This window comes from Bubalus kerabau, chromosome 4 (assembly GCF_029407905.1).
Source record: "Bubalus kerabau isolate K-KA32 ecotype Philippines breed swamp buffalo chromosome 4, PCC_UOA_SB_1v2, whole genome shotgun sequence".
Lineage (NCBI taxonomy): Eukaryota > Metazoa > Chordata > Mammalia > Artiodactyla > Bovidae > Bubalus > Bubalus kerabau.
The window spans coordinates 50,814,104-50,827,817 of NC_073627.1; the positions used below are offsets into that span (position 1 = coordinate 50,814,104).

General features: G+C 39.5%; 1 protein-coding gene across 6 annotated transcripts in view; it reads left to right on the forward strand.

Moving 5' to 3' along the window:
• The window catches only part of ACACA (acetyl-CoA carboxylase alpha), a 288,803-nt gene that overhangs the window by 48,820 nt on the left and 226,269 nt on the right, over positions 1-13,714 (forward strand). The window lies entirely within an intron of this gene.

Here is a 13,714-nt window from a genome sequence, read left to right on the forward strand (position 1 = left end):
TGTGGGGTGCAGAGACCCCGGGCTGCTTTCGCTGTCTTTGTATCGTGGTGGGAGGCAGGGGCCGGGCGAGGTGTCCCTTGCCAGTTTCTGCTCCCAGAGTTTTATTATTTTCTCTAAGGGACGTAGTAAAAGGTACATGCCTGCTCTTACTCTCTCCTTCACGTTTATGGTACTGTTCACGGGAAGCTGTCGGAGGTAGGACGTCTCCAGGTGGTGTGAGGCTAATGAATTTCAGAGGAAAACGTGCCGGAAGATCCTGCCTGGGTCAGACCCAACAGTATTTCTGGAATTGGACGCGGGAAAGTGGACGCTGGTGAACACTAAGAATCAGCTGTAAATACTAGGGACTCCAAGTAGGCTTTGTGGGTTTTATAGAAGCAAGCAAGAATAAGCTAACAACTGTACAGGTTTCGGAAATAACTTTAATTTCAGGTGCTTTTGTTTTGGGGTTTAAGACTGAAATCTCCAAATTTCTGATTCCGTTTGTCCTTAAGTAGTGTTTCAGTAATTTCCCAGTGTGCGGAATAAACCTGATAACGTCGTCTTCAGTCTCAGAAGTTGGTCCCCCTCGACTCCCTCTTTTCTTTCGTTTATTACCCCCTTGTCCGCAGTGCAGATTGAGAAGCCTGGGTACTTTGGTTTTATGGTTTCTTCTTCCTGGGGGGCACGGATAGGAATTCTCTTCTTTGTCTCTTCTTGGTGGGGATGTCTTGCATGTCCGTGAGGAGAAGGCTTTCTGGGTGCCTATTTATTTGATAGGCACTTTTGCCTGGGAAATCCCACAGACGGAGAAGCCTAGCCGGCTACAGTTCATGGGGCCACAGAGAGTCACAGCCATTTAACCACTAAACCTTTAAGAAAAGCACTGTGGTTTAATAGGGCAGGACAGGAGCTTGCAGTGTCGGGAGAGATGCCCACTTGCTGCAGAGTAGCAACTCACTTCTCTTGCCTCAGTTTCCTCATTTTAATAACAGGAGGAACTGTTGTGAATTTCAGGATAATTAGCAAACATTGTAAAATGGCATAAGAAAGATGTCAAAGTATTAGTTTATGAAGTCACCTGAGTTTATTTGTGTGGCACAGGTTTTGTCTGGAATTAACCAGTGCAGAGCAGAAATACATCTCCCTTAAGATGTCATGGTTTTTAAAGTGGGAGGAAACGTTGAGAAATGGTGACATTTGGTTTAGTTATCTTAATAGTTCAGAAGACAAGATTATGTCAGTGAACTAGTATTGTGAAAGCCAGCCTTAGAACTCTCATCCCATCCTTGCCTTTTCAAAGTGCCATGGACACATTCAGGTGTAGATCACTATGTAACGTTTGATTTCCTTTTCAGTCAATGACTAGGAAGTTTTTTTGTCTGTCACACAGACTGGCTAACATAACAGGTCTGGACTAGTGTTTTTCTTTCTTAAAAAAATTTTTTTTTTGGATAGCTAATATCCTAAAAGTCTTGGTTGAAGAAAGAAGTAAGTTAAAATAAAAATTATTGGAATAATATGTTGGAATTTAATATTTTTAATTGGAGGATTCTTTTTACAATTCAGAAAAAGATTTTTATATCATCATTATCTAAAATTGTTCTTAAAGATTAATAATAATAGCAGATATGCACCACGTGTCTTTCCAAGCCCTTAAAACAGTAAGATTATGAAGAAGTAAATGAACACCGAAGACTCATTGGCCAAAAAATTTTCTTTTAACTATTGAGGCAAGTAACATTTTTAAAGGAAATCTTTATTGATCTTCCACTGTAACAGATTGTTGCTTATCTAGTTTTTTGTTTCATTGATTTTTAAAGTTCAGTGAGTATCCACTACTTGGCTCTAATGGGTTATGTGAGATGATATTTATAGAGGAAACTATGACAAATAGTGGTCAGAGGTCATTTCACTTATACAAAGAATAAATCTCATTAATAGGGCACAGGTTTTTATGAGTTCAACAAGTCAATCTTACTATGTATGCTCTCATGATACACAGTTCTCTTACCAATTTGTTGTTTATTCAAGCCATCATAAAGCCATTTAGTCTCTAGTCTCAGGATGTTGAAGGAAGCAAGTGTAAAGAAACTTCAGCAACAAAGGATGTTAGCACCTTACCAAAAGGCTGGTGGTCCCAGTTGGTTGGGCCTTTGACGGATGTTATTTGAGACTTAGGTTTATCCCATCCTTTCAGGTTGCTACATGCACCTTCCTTCGTATAAGGAACCACAGGAGTGTTTCCCATTACATGGCATCAGAGACTGAAGTTGCATGGCAGTAGTAGTTACAAAGTAGTCATCCCACATAGAGTACGTTTGAATAATGATTTTTGTGTTTGGAAATGATAACATGGAGTTTGAAAATTCTGAATGAATTCGTGGAGTTAAGTTTGAAAAGCAGACTCAGTTTTGGACAGATTTTTTCAGTAAGTGTAAGGTTTTGTTTATGAATATTTGACTATCTCCTATAATAGAATGGGCTTCCCATGTGGTGCTAGTGGTAAAGAACCCACCTGCCAATGCAGGAGACATAAGAGACTTGAGTTGGATCCCTGGGTCAGGAAGATCCCTTGGAGAAGGGCATGCCAACCCACTCCAGTATTTTTGCCTGGAGAATCCCATGGACAGAAGAAGAGCCTGGTGGGCTACAGTCCATGGAGTCGCCAAGAGTCTGGCACGACTGTAGCAACTTAGCACACACATATGATAGAAATAAGAGAGTACTCTAATGGGGTTCCTAAAAATCATCCTTTGTTTTTGTAGACCACTCAAACCTGTTCTTAAGTCATAAGTTGGCACAGGTTTACGTGTATGTATTTACACACATGCCAAGTTGGGGGGACAGTAGGTTGATAGGAGCTTGATTGCTTTTTAAGTTTACTAGAAATGATATCAGCAAATTGGCACCAAGAGGATAGATGGCTGGGTTGTTTGTGTTTTGTGCTTCAGCATTTAGTGGTATTCCTGAGCCTGGCAAGGCAAACATTTCCCTTTGATTCCATCTTATAAAAATCTGAGAACTGAATGGAACTTTTAGTATTAGAATATACCTTAGGAATTTTCTAGTTCAACTTTATCGTTAATATGAAAATATTTTATCCAGTGCTCCTGTTGGAAACTTCCAGCTCTAGGTAGTTCATCGTCTGACTGGTACATCATCAGGCAACTAATTTTTGAGAGTTGTTCATTATTTTCAACCTAAAACTGTCTCCCTAAAACCTATAATATGTTGTATTTCCAAGAGGATTAGGACTTCTGGCTTTAACATGTAAATTTCACCAGCTCCACATTTCTGCCAAATAATGTAAAATACAATGCTTAACACATCCAGAACACTTGGGGGCAGGCCAAAATAAATAAATAAAATCAAACAACAGTTCTTCAAGGAAGAAATTGTTCTTATCCTTGAATCCTGGGTGCTCTCTGGAAGGTAGCTGACACCTGAATCATGGTTTCAGTTCAGTTCAGTCCAGTCGCTCAGTCGTGTCTGACTCTTTGCAACCCCATGGACTACAACATGCCAGGCCTCCCTGCCCATCACCAACTCCCAGAGTTTACCCAAACTCATGTCCATTGAGTTGGTGATGCCATCCAACCATCTCATCCTCTGTCATCCCCTTCTCGTCCCGCCTTCAATCTTTCCCAGCATCAGGGTTTTTTCAAATGAATCAGCTCGTCTCATCAGGTGGCCAAAGTATTGGAGTTTCAGCTTCAACATCAGTCCTTCCAATGAACACTCAGGGCTGATCTCCTTTAGGATGGACTGGTTGGATCTCCTTGTAGTCCAAGGGACTCTCAAGAGTCTTCTCCAACACCACAGTTCAAAAGCTTCAATTCTTCGGCACTCAGCTTTCTTTACAGTCCAACTCTTATATCATGGTTTCAGCTTTTTCTAAATGCTGCTCTATGAAATAAGATTATGGGGAGGAATTGATTCATAATCCCAGAGATTTTTGAATTCACAAAATGGCTTTTTACCTGGAGGCCTCTAAATGTTTCAAGGGAATACTGTTTGAAATTTGAACACATGATTCACATCTCCGAGTTTCGTCATACCTCATATTCATTTGAATTTCTATGGAACACAGCCTACAAAAGCCTAGTGTTTACACAGCATTGTCAAGTGTTAGGGTAGTAGATTTCAGACAATTGGAAGAGACAATAGATTTTCCAGCTTCACTGAGGAGATAACAGAGTCAGTTACACAGTAACACATGTTAATAAATGAATGGAAAAACTTCCTTGGTGGTTAAGACTCTGCCTTCCAATTCAGGGAGTGTGGGTTTGATCCCTGGTTGGGGAACTAAGATCTCATATGCTGCAGGGTGCAGCCAAAAGTTAAATAAATATATATATATATATATCAACTAATAAATGAATGGGATTTCCCTGGTGGTCCAGTCGTTAAGAATTTGCCTAGCAATGCAGCCCTGGAAGAGGGCATGGCAACCCACTCCAGTATTCTTGCCTGGAGAATCCCATGGACAGAGGAGCCTGGTGGGCTACAGCCCATGGGGTTGCAAAGAGTTGGACATGACTGGATATGACTGAAGCGACTTAGCACGAATCCATACCAGTGCAGGGAACATGGGTTCAATCCCTGAACTGGGCAGATTCCACATGCTGCGGAGCAACTAAGCCTGTGCGCCACAACTACTGAGCCCGCATTTTAGAGGTTATGCTCTGCCACAAAAGAAGCCGCCACAACAGGAATCCTATGCGCCGCACCTAGAGAGCAGCCCCCGCTCGCCACAGCTCGAGAAAGCCCCTGAGCAGCAGCGAAGACCCAGCACAACCACCACTAACTAAATAGAGTGAGTGACGCACCAGTTGTCTTCTTAAATGCTCGGGCAGATATATGAGATAAGGAATTAGAGTGGCATGAAACTAATGGGTAAAGCTTTTTATTAAACATTTGAAATTTTAGTTGCTAGTAAATAGTACCTTCACATAGTTCAAAATTGTAAGTGTACAAAAGTGTATACAGTGACATTCTCTCTCCTGACTTTGTCTTGCAGCCATTCAGTTCTCCTTACCAGAGACAAGCAGTGTTATTTATTTCTTACTATAACTTTTAATAGTAATTATCAGATATGTTAATTTAAATTTAATTAAGTATTTCTTAATAATAACCAGATATTTTATTCATATTAACACAGATGCTCTTGTATTCTCTTCCTACTCTGCCAACTTTAAAAAATGTCTATTCTTTCTTTCTGTCTTTGGCCACAGCAAGTCTTACTCGTGGTGTGTGGGATGTGGAATCTTTAGTTGCGGCACAAGGGATCTAGTTCCCAGACCAGGGCTCGAGCCTGGGCCGCCTGCAGTGGGAGTAAGGAGTCTTAGCCACTCGACCAACAGGGAAGCCCCCTACTCTGCCAGTTTTTTAATACAAACTGTACATACTTTGCGGAGAAGGCAATGGCACCCCACTCCAGTACTCTTGCTTGGAAAATCCCATGGACAGAGGAGCCTGGTAGGCTGCAGTCCATGGGGTCGCGAAGAGTTGTACATGACTGTGCGACTTCACTTCCACTTTTCACTTTCATGCATTGGAGAAGGAAATGGCAACCCACTCCAGTGTTCTTGCCTGGAGAATCCCAGGGACGGGGGAGCCTGGTGGGCTGCCGTCTGTGGGGTCGCACAGAGTTGGACACGACTGAAGCGACTTAGCAGCAGCAGCAGCAGTACATACTTTGGCTTCCCTGGTGGCTCAGTGGCAAAGAACCCACTTGGCAATGCAGGGTATATGGGTTTGATTGCTGGGTCTGGAAGATCCCCTGGAGAAGGAAATGACAGCCCGCTCCAGTACTCTTGCCTGGGAAATCCCATGGACAGAGGAACCTGGCAGGTCAACACACATGGGGTTGCAAAAGAGTCAGACACAGACTTAGCAACTAAACAACAACAACAAATACATTCTTTATACACCATCCTTCATCTTTGATTTCTTCACTTACCATTACATGGTGAGCTGTTTACCTTTTTATTTTCATCAGAGTAATATGTGCATATAGTGGGTTCTTGTTGGCTGCACGGTGTCTTTGTGGCTGCGCTGGGGCTTTCTCCAGTTGTGGTAAGTGGGCTTCTCACTGCGGTGGCTTCTCTTTTGTGGAGCACTGGCTCTAGGCCTGCAGGCTTCAGTAGTTGTGGCACACAGGCTCAGTAGTTGAGGCTCAGAGGCTCTAGAGTGTGGGCTTAGTCCCTCTGTAGCATGTAGGATCTTTTGGACCAGGGATTGAACCCATGTCCCCTGCATTGACGGACAGACGCTCAACCACTGGACCACCAGAGATGTCCTCCACCATATTTATTTGTTATAAAAATCCTTATTCACTTTTGTAATTAATATATAGCTCATTAGGTGATTTTTCTTCACTTTTTCTTGTGGTAAAATAACATGTAACATTTAAATTAACATATAACATTTAAATAACATATAAGATTATAAAATGACTCTTGAGAGTCCCTTGGACTACAAGGAGATCCAACCAGTCCACTCTAAAGGAGATCAGTCCTGGGTGTTCATTGGAAGGACTGATGCTAAAGCTGAAACTCCAGTACTTTGGCCACCTCATGCGAAGAGTTGACTCATTGGAAAAGACTCTGATGCTGGGAGGGATTGGGGGCAGTTGGAGAAGGGGACGACAGAGGATGAGATGGCTGGATGGCATCACATGAGTTTGGGTGAACTCCGGGAGTTGGAGATGGACAGGGAGGCCTGGCGTGCTGCGATTCATGGAGTCGCAAAGAGTCGGACACGACTGAGCAACTGAACTGAACTGAACATTTACCATCTTAACCATTAAAAAATGTACAGTTTTGCATTATGATATTTAATACATTCATAATGCTGTGCAACTGTCACTGCCATCCATTTCTGGAGCTTTTTTCATCTTGTGAAACTGAACTGCTATACCTTTAAACAGTAAGTTTTCCTCTTCCCCAGCCCCCTTCAACCACCATTCTACTCTTGGTCTATAATTTTGACTGAGGACCTCATATAAGTGGAACCATACAGTATTTGTCTTTTTGTGACTGACTAATTTCACCTAGCATAATGTGCTCAAGGTTCATCGTAGCATATTGCGTTTTAAGGTTGAATAATATTTTATTGTATGTATATGTTACATTTTGCTTATCTATCAATGCGTGCTTGGTTTTTTCCAAGTTTTAGTTACTCTGCATAATGCTGTTATGAACATGGGTGTACAGATATAGCTTTGAGATCCTGCTTTCAGTTCTTTTGAGTATATACCCAGAGTGGAATTGGTGGGTCATATGGTAATTCTGTTTTTAATTTTTTGAGGAACCATCATGCCGTTTTCCATAGTAGTACCAGTTTACACCCCACAGCACCCCAAGGGTTCTGATTTCTCCACATCCTTACCAATACTTGTTTTCTCTGTTTTTGATAGTGGCCATCCTAATTACTGTGGAGTGGCTTCTTATTTTAGTTTTGATTTGTGTTTCCCTAATGATTAGTAAGGACTTCCCTGGTGACCCAGTGGTAAAGAATCCTCCTGCCAATGCACGAGATGTGGGTTTGATCCCTGGGTTGGGAAGATTCCCCTGGAGAAGGAAATGGCAGCCCACTCCAATATTCTTGCCTGGGAAGTCCATGGGCAGAGGAGCCTGGCAGGCTCATGGGGTCACAAAAGAGTCGGACATGCCTTAGCAAGTAAACAACAACAACAAATGATTAGTAATGTTGAGCATATTGAGGGGCTTATTGGACATTCATAGGTCCTCTTTGGAGAAATGTTTATTCAAATTTTTTGTCCAGTTTTGAATTGGGTTGTTTTCTGTTGTTGAGTTTTAGAAGTTCTCTATAATATTCTGGATATTTATTACTTATCAAGTATATGATTTGCAAATATTTTCTCCCATTCTTTGGATTGCATTTTTACTCTTGTTGATAGAGTCTTTGGATGAACAAACTTCTTTTAATTTTCAAGAAATCCAATTTGTCTGTTTTTGTTACCTATACTCTTGATGTCATAGCCAAGAAATCTTTGCCAAATCCATGATGTGAAGTTTTTGTCCCGTGTTTTTTTCTAAGCATTTTGTTGTTCTAAGTCTTACATTAGGTCTTTGATCCATTTGAGTTAATTTTTGTCTGTGGTGTTAGGTGTCTGATTTTATTTGTTTGCATGTGGAGATTCAGTTTTCTCAGCACCATTTGTTGAAAAGGCAGTCCTTTTCCCATTAAATAGTCTTGGCACCCTTGTCAAATATCATTTGACCCTATAAACAAGGGTTTCTTTCTGGAATCTCCCTTGTATTCCACTGGTCTTCATGTCTGTCTTTATGCCAATATCACATGGCTTTGGCCACTGTAGCTTTGAAGCAGTTCTTGAAATCAGGAAGTGTAAGTTCTCCAGTTTGTTCTTTTTCAAGATTTTTTTTTTTTGGTCGGGGGACTATTCAAGAACCCTTGAGATTCCATATGAATTTTAGGGTAGGTTTTTCCTGTTTCTGCAGAAAATGTCCTTGGGATTTTGATAGGAATTGCCCTGAATTTGGGCAGTATTGATATTTTAACAAAATTCAGTCTTCCAATCCATGAACATGGCATGTGTTTCCATTTATTTATGTCTTTAATTTCTTTCAGCAATGTATAAAACTATAAAAACTATAAAAGTTTTCATTGTACAAGTCTTTTACCTCTTTGGTTTAGTTAATTCCTATATATTTTATTCTTTTAAATGCTATTGTAAATGGAATTGTTCTTGTAATTTCCTTTTCAGCTTATTCACTGTTAGTGTATAGAAATACAACGGACTTGTGTGTTGACTTTGTGTTCTGCCACTTTGCTGAATTCATTAGCTCTAATGGTTTTTGTTTTTCTATTTTGGTGTGTGTAAAATCTTTAGAGATTTTACATCTAAGATCATATCACCTCCAGAGATAATTGCATTTTTTCCTTTCCAATTTGATTGTCTTTTCCTTTTCCTTTTTCCTTACCTAATTGCTCTGGATAGAATTTCTGTATTGAATAGAAGTTGTAAAAGTGGACATCCTCTGTATGTCTCAGAGGAAAGCTTTTAGTCTTTTACCGCTGAGTATAATACTTGCTGTGGGGTTTTCATATATGACTTTTTTGGTGTGAGATTTCCTTCTATTCCGGAATGTTTTTTATCATGAATATGTATTGAATTTCTTCAGATGCTTTTTCTGTATTAGTTGAGATGATCGTGTGGGTTTTTTCCCTTCATTCTGATACTGTGGTGTATTACATTGATTAACTTATGTATGTTGAATCATCTTTGCATTCTTTCCAGTGGAATCCTTGCATCCCAGTTGGAAATGGTATATAATAAGTCTTTTAATACGCTGCTGAATTCTGTTTGCTAGTTTTTTGTCGAGGATATTTAAAGTAACTGTGGCCTCATAGAATGAGTTAGGAAGTGTTCTCTTCAGTGTTTTGAAGAAATTTGAGAAGAATTGATATCAGTTCATCTTTAATTGTTTGGTAGAATTCACCAGGGGAGGTGTCAGATCCAGGACTTTTCTTCACTGGGAGATTTTTGATTACTATTCTCCTTACCAGTTATAGGTCTATTCAGAGTTTGTATTTCTTTGTGATTTAGTTTTGTTTCTAGGAATTTATCCATTTCACCTAGATTATCCGAAGTGTTGGTGTACAGTTGATGAGTCTTTTCTCTTGCTGCTTTCAAGATTCTCTGTGTCTTTTGACTTTTAAAAGTTTGATTATAAAGTATGCCTATTGGTCTTTTAAGTTTGTCTCATTCAGAGTTTGTTAAACTTCTTCAACATTTATATTCCTGTCTTTCATCACATTTGGCAAGTTTTCAGCCCTTATTTCTTCGAATATTCTCTCTGCTCTTTTCTCTCTTCTCCTGAGATCTCACAGCGCACATTTTGGTCTCTTGATGGTGTCTAGCAGTGCTCTTAGTCTCTGTTCGCTTTTGGCCTATCTGTTTTCTTTCCATCCCTCCAACTTGATAATTTATACGTCCTGCCTTAGAGTTTGCAGATTCTTTCTTCTGCTTGCTCAAGTTTGTGTTAGTGAATTTTTCACTTCAGTTATTGTACTTTTCAGCTCCAGAATTTCTTTTTGGTTCGTTTTTAGGTTTCTATTTCTTTATTCTTATTTCCATTTTATTCAGAGATTGTTTTCTTGACTTTGTCCCCATATTCCTTTAGTTCTTTGAGCATCTTTTAGACAGCTGCTTTAATATTTTTGTCTACTATATCTGCCATCAGGTGTTTTTAGGAATAATTTTTGCTGATTTAGGTTTTGTTTTTTTTTTTCAAATGGCCATACTTTCCTCATGCTTTGTATGCCTTATGATCTTTTGTTGAAAACTGGATATTTGATTTTAATAATGTGGTAATTTTGGAAATCAGATTTTCTTTCTTCCTAGAATTTGATTTTTTTTTGAATTGTCATTTTTGTTTTTTTTTGACTGTTGTAGACAGTCTCCATGCAGAAGGTCAGCCTGAGATATAGATGTTGGGTCTCTTCAGGTCTTTTCTGAGTCTTCCCCTCAGCATATTCAGTCACTTTCTAATTTTTCCCTGTACATGAAGTACTTTTTGAATGTACTAGTGTTTAGTGTCTGGCTCCCAAAAGGGGGAAAAAGGAAAATGAAGGGGACATAAAAGAGCGCTGGCTCGCTCGCTCTCTCTTTTTTTTCAAATATTTCTTTATTTGTCTGTGTTGGGTCTTAGTTGCAGCATGTAGGATCCTTTGTTGGGGCTCAAGGGCTTAGTTGCCCCGTGGCATGTGGAATCCTGGTTCCCTGGCCAGGGATAAAACCCATGTCCCCTGAGTTGCAAGGTGGACTCTCAACCACTGGACCAGCAGGGAAGTTCCGGGCACTGGTTATTTAAGGCCCCTGGCAGTCACTTCAGCTGGAGGATGAGGGACTTGCACCAGGGGGAGGAGGTGTAACAACTGTAGCTGTCTGCCTCTTTGTCCACACCTGTATGATCAGAAACAGCAGTCAGTGATCAGAGCACAGGTCCCCGGTGTTTGAAGGACAGGGTTGTTTCTGTCCACCTTGGCTTCTATAGCCTGTGTGTGAAGAGCCTGTGCACAGTGCGGTGGGGCTGCGTATGACTTGAGCTGGCAGATGGAGAGTTGTTGCTCTACTCCCGAGTAAAATTGACCATCAATGAGTGATAGTCACTCGGTCATGTCCTACTCTTTGCGACTCCACGGACTGTAGCCCGCCAGACTCCTCTGTCCATGGAATTCTCCAGGCGAGAATACTGGAGTGACTTGCCATTTCCTTCTCCAGGGAAAATTGCCTGTAATCAACCACAATTAATCTTCAAAGTCTGTCCATGGAACTTGCAAGCTTTCAGTAGATTCCCAAGTTCCAGTATAGTTACACTAGGCAGATTCTGCCAGTGCAATTATTGTCTAATTGGAGACACAGATTCCTAGTACTTGCTACTCTACTGTCTTCCCAGAATCCTCTTCTGTAAGGCGATTTTCTTTTTTAACACTACGGGAATATCCTGTTTTGGAATAATCTCTTTTCCAATGGTTTTAACATATATTTATGATTCTGGGCTGTACCAATTATTGTATTACTGTTTGTAAAATGAAATATATTTTCTAATTGCTTCATTTTAGGAAGTAATTATTTTGAGATTCTGCTGCCTAAAAATATCTTTATCCTTATAGTTGGTTGGCCATAGAATTTTAGGTTTGAAATAATTTTCTTTCAGAATTTTGAAAGCATTGTTTCAGGCTTCCATTATTTTTTTCAGGCTGTTTGGTATGAAGGGTATTCTGATGCTTGCTCCTTTGTATGTGACCTTTTTTTCCTCTCTGGAGGCTTGTGGAATCTTTTCTTTGTCTTCATTTTTTAAAAATTTTAGTGATGTTGCTTGGTGCCTGTCTGTTTTTGTTTGTTGTGGTAGACTTTTGATGGGCCTTCTTAATCTGAGCATTATGCCTTTCAGTTTTAGGAAGTTTATTGACTTATTACATCAGTTTTAGCTTTTCCTCTATTTTGTTCTGTTTTGAGAGTGCCACTTCTTCATATGGGCTTCCCTGGTGGCTCAGATGGTAAAGAATCTGATTGCAATGTAGGAGACCTGGCTTTGATCCCTGGGTAGGGGAGATCCCTAGAAAAGGGAGTGGCAACCGACTCCAGTATTCTTGCCTGGGAAATCCCATGGACAGAGGAGCCTGGTGGGCTACATACAGTCCATGGGGTCACAAAGTGTTGGACGCTGCTGAGCGACTAACACTTTCATGCTTTCTTCTTCATATTTTGGACCTTCTGAATAGATTCTCTAGTACTTATATTTTTTCTCTTATTGTTCATTCTTTTTTCTTTTTGTTCTGATTTATGAAAGATATTTCTTTATCTTCTAACTTTTGTACTGAGTTTTCATTGCTGTGGTTGTATTTTTAACTTACAAGAACTCTTTCTTGTTCTTTAAATGTTTCCTTTAAAAATATCCCATGTGTTTCATGTAAGTAATATCTTAGTTCTCTCAGGATAATGATAGTCCTTTAAAATTAGACATTTTAATTTTGTTTTGAATTTTGAAGTGATTTTTAGATTTACAGGAAAGTTGCAAATAGCATACATAAGATTCCTGAATACCCTCCACCAAACTTCCTTCAGTGTTAATATCTTGTATAATTACAGTACTTTTGTCAAAACTAAGAAGTTAACATTGGTTTAGTAATATTAAACTATAGACTTAATTTAGATTTCTCCAGTTTATTGTTCCAGGATCTAATCCAAGAAACTGCATGTATTTAGTCGTGATGTCTCTTTAGTCTCCCTTGATCTGTGTAGTTTCTTAGTCTTTCTTTTCTTTTTTTTTTTTAATGATCTTGACAGTTTTGAAGAGAACTGTTCAAGTATTTTGTCCTTTAATTCAAATTTGTCTGATGTTTTCTCATGATTATTCTAGGGTTATGTGTTTATAGGAAAAATACCGCAGAAGTTAGGTTGCCTTCCTGCGTCCCCTCCCCTAATTGAAATTTTTTTGTATTGCATAATCTCTTCAAGTTGCATTGTTTTCTACAGGTAGTCATTATTTAAAAAAAGAATTCTTTCATGTTTTTCTCAGACATCTAGTAATCCTTAATTGACTGCTAAACTTTAAGAGAGGGGATTGAAAAACTAATCCAAGATTATGAAAATGTGAATGAGGCTCATTGACTGTTTATTTCACTGTGGGGTGATCTGACTGGGCATTTTAATTTGGGATCTCTATGTTCTTTGTTGTTGTTCTACTTGAGGCTTTTTTTTTTTTTTTCCTTTCATTCATTTGGTTAGATTCTGCAAAGAATGATCCTTCAGTTTCCCTCTTGGAGGGTGAAAATTGGGGAGAGAAGGCTGGGAAGTCTTACTCGATGTGTTTACTTAGGAGAAGACTCTACACATGGACATCACCAGATGGTCAACACCGAAATCAGATTGATTATATTCTTTGCAGCCCAAGATAGAGAAGCTCTATACAGTCAACAAAAACAAGACCAGGAGCTGACTGTGGCCCAGATCATGAACTCCTTATTACCAAATTCAGACTTAAATTGAAGAAAGTAGGGAAAACCACTAGACCATTCAGGTATGACCTAAATCAAATCCCTTATTATTATACAGTGGAAGTGAGAAATAGATTTAAGGGCTTAGATCTGATAGATAGAGTGCCTGATGAACTGTGGAATGAGGTTCATGACATTGTACAGGAGACAGGGATCAAGACCATCCCCATGGAAAAGAAAT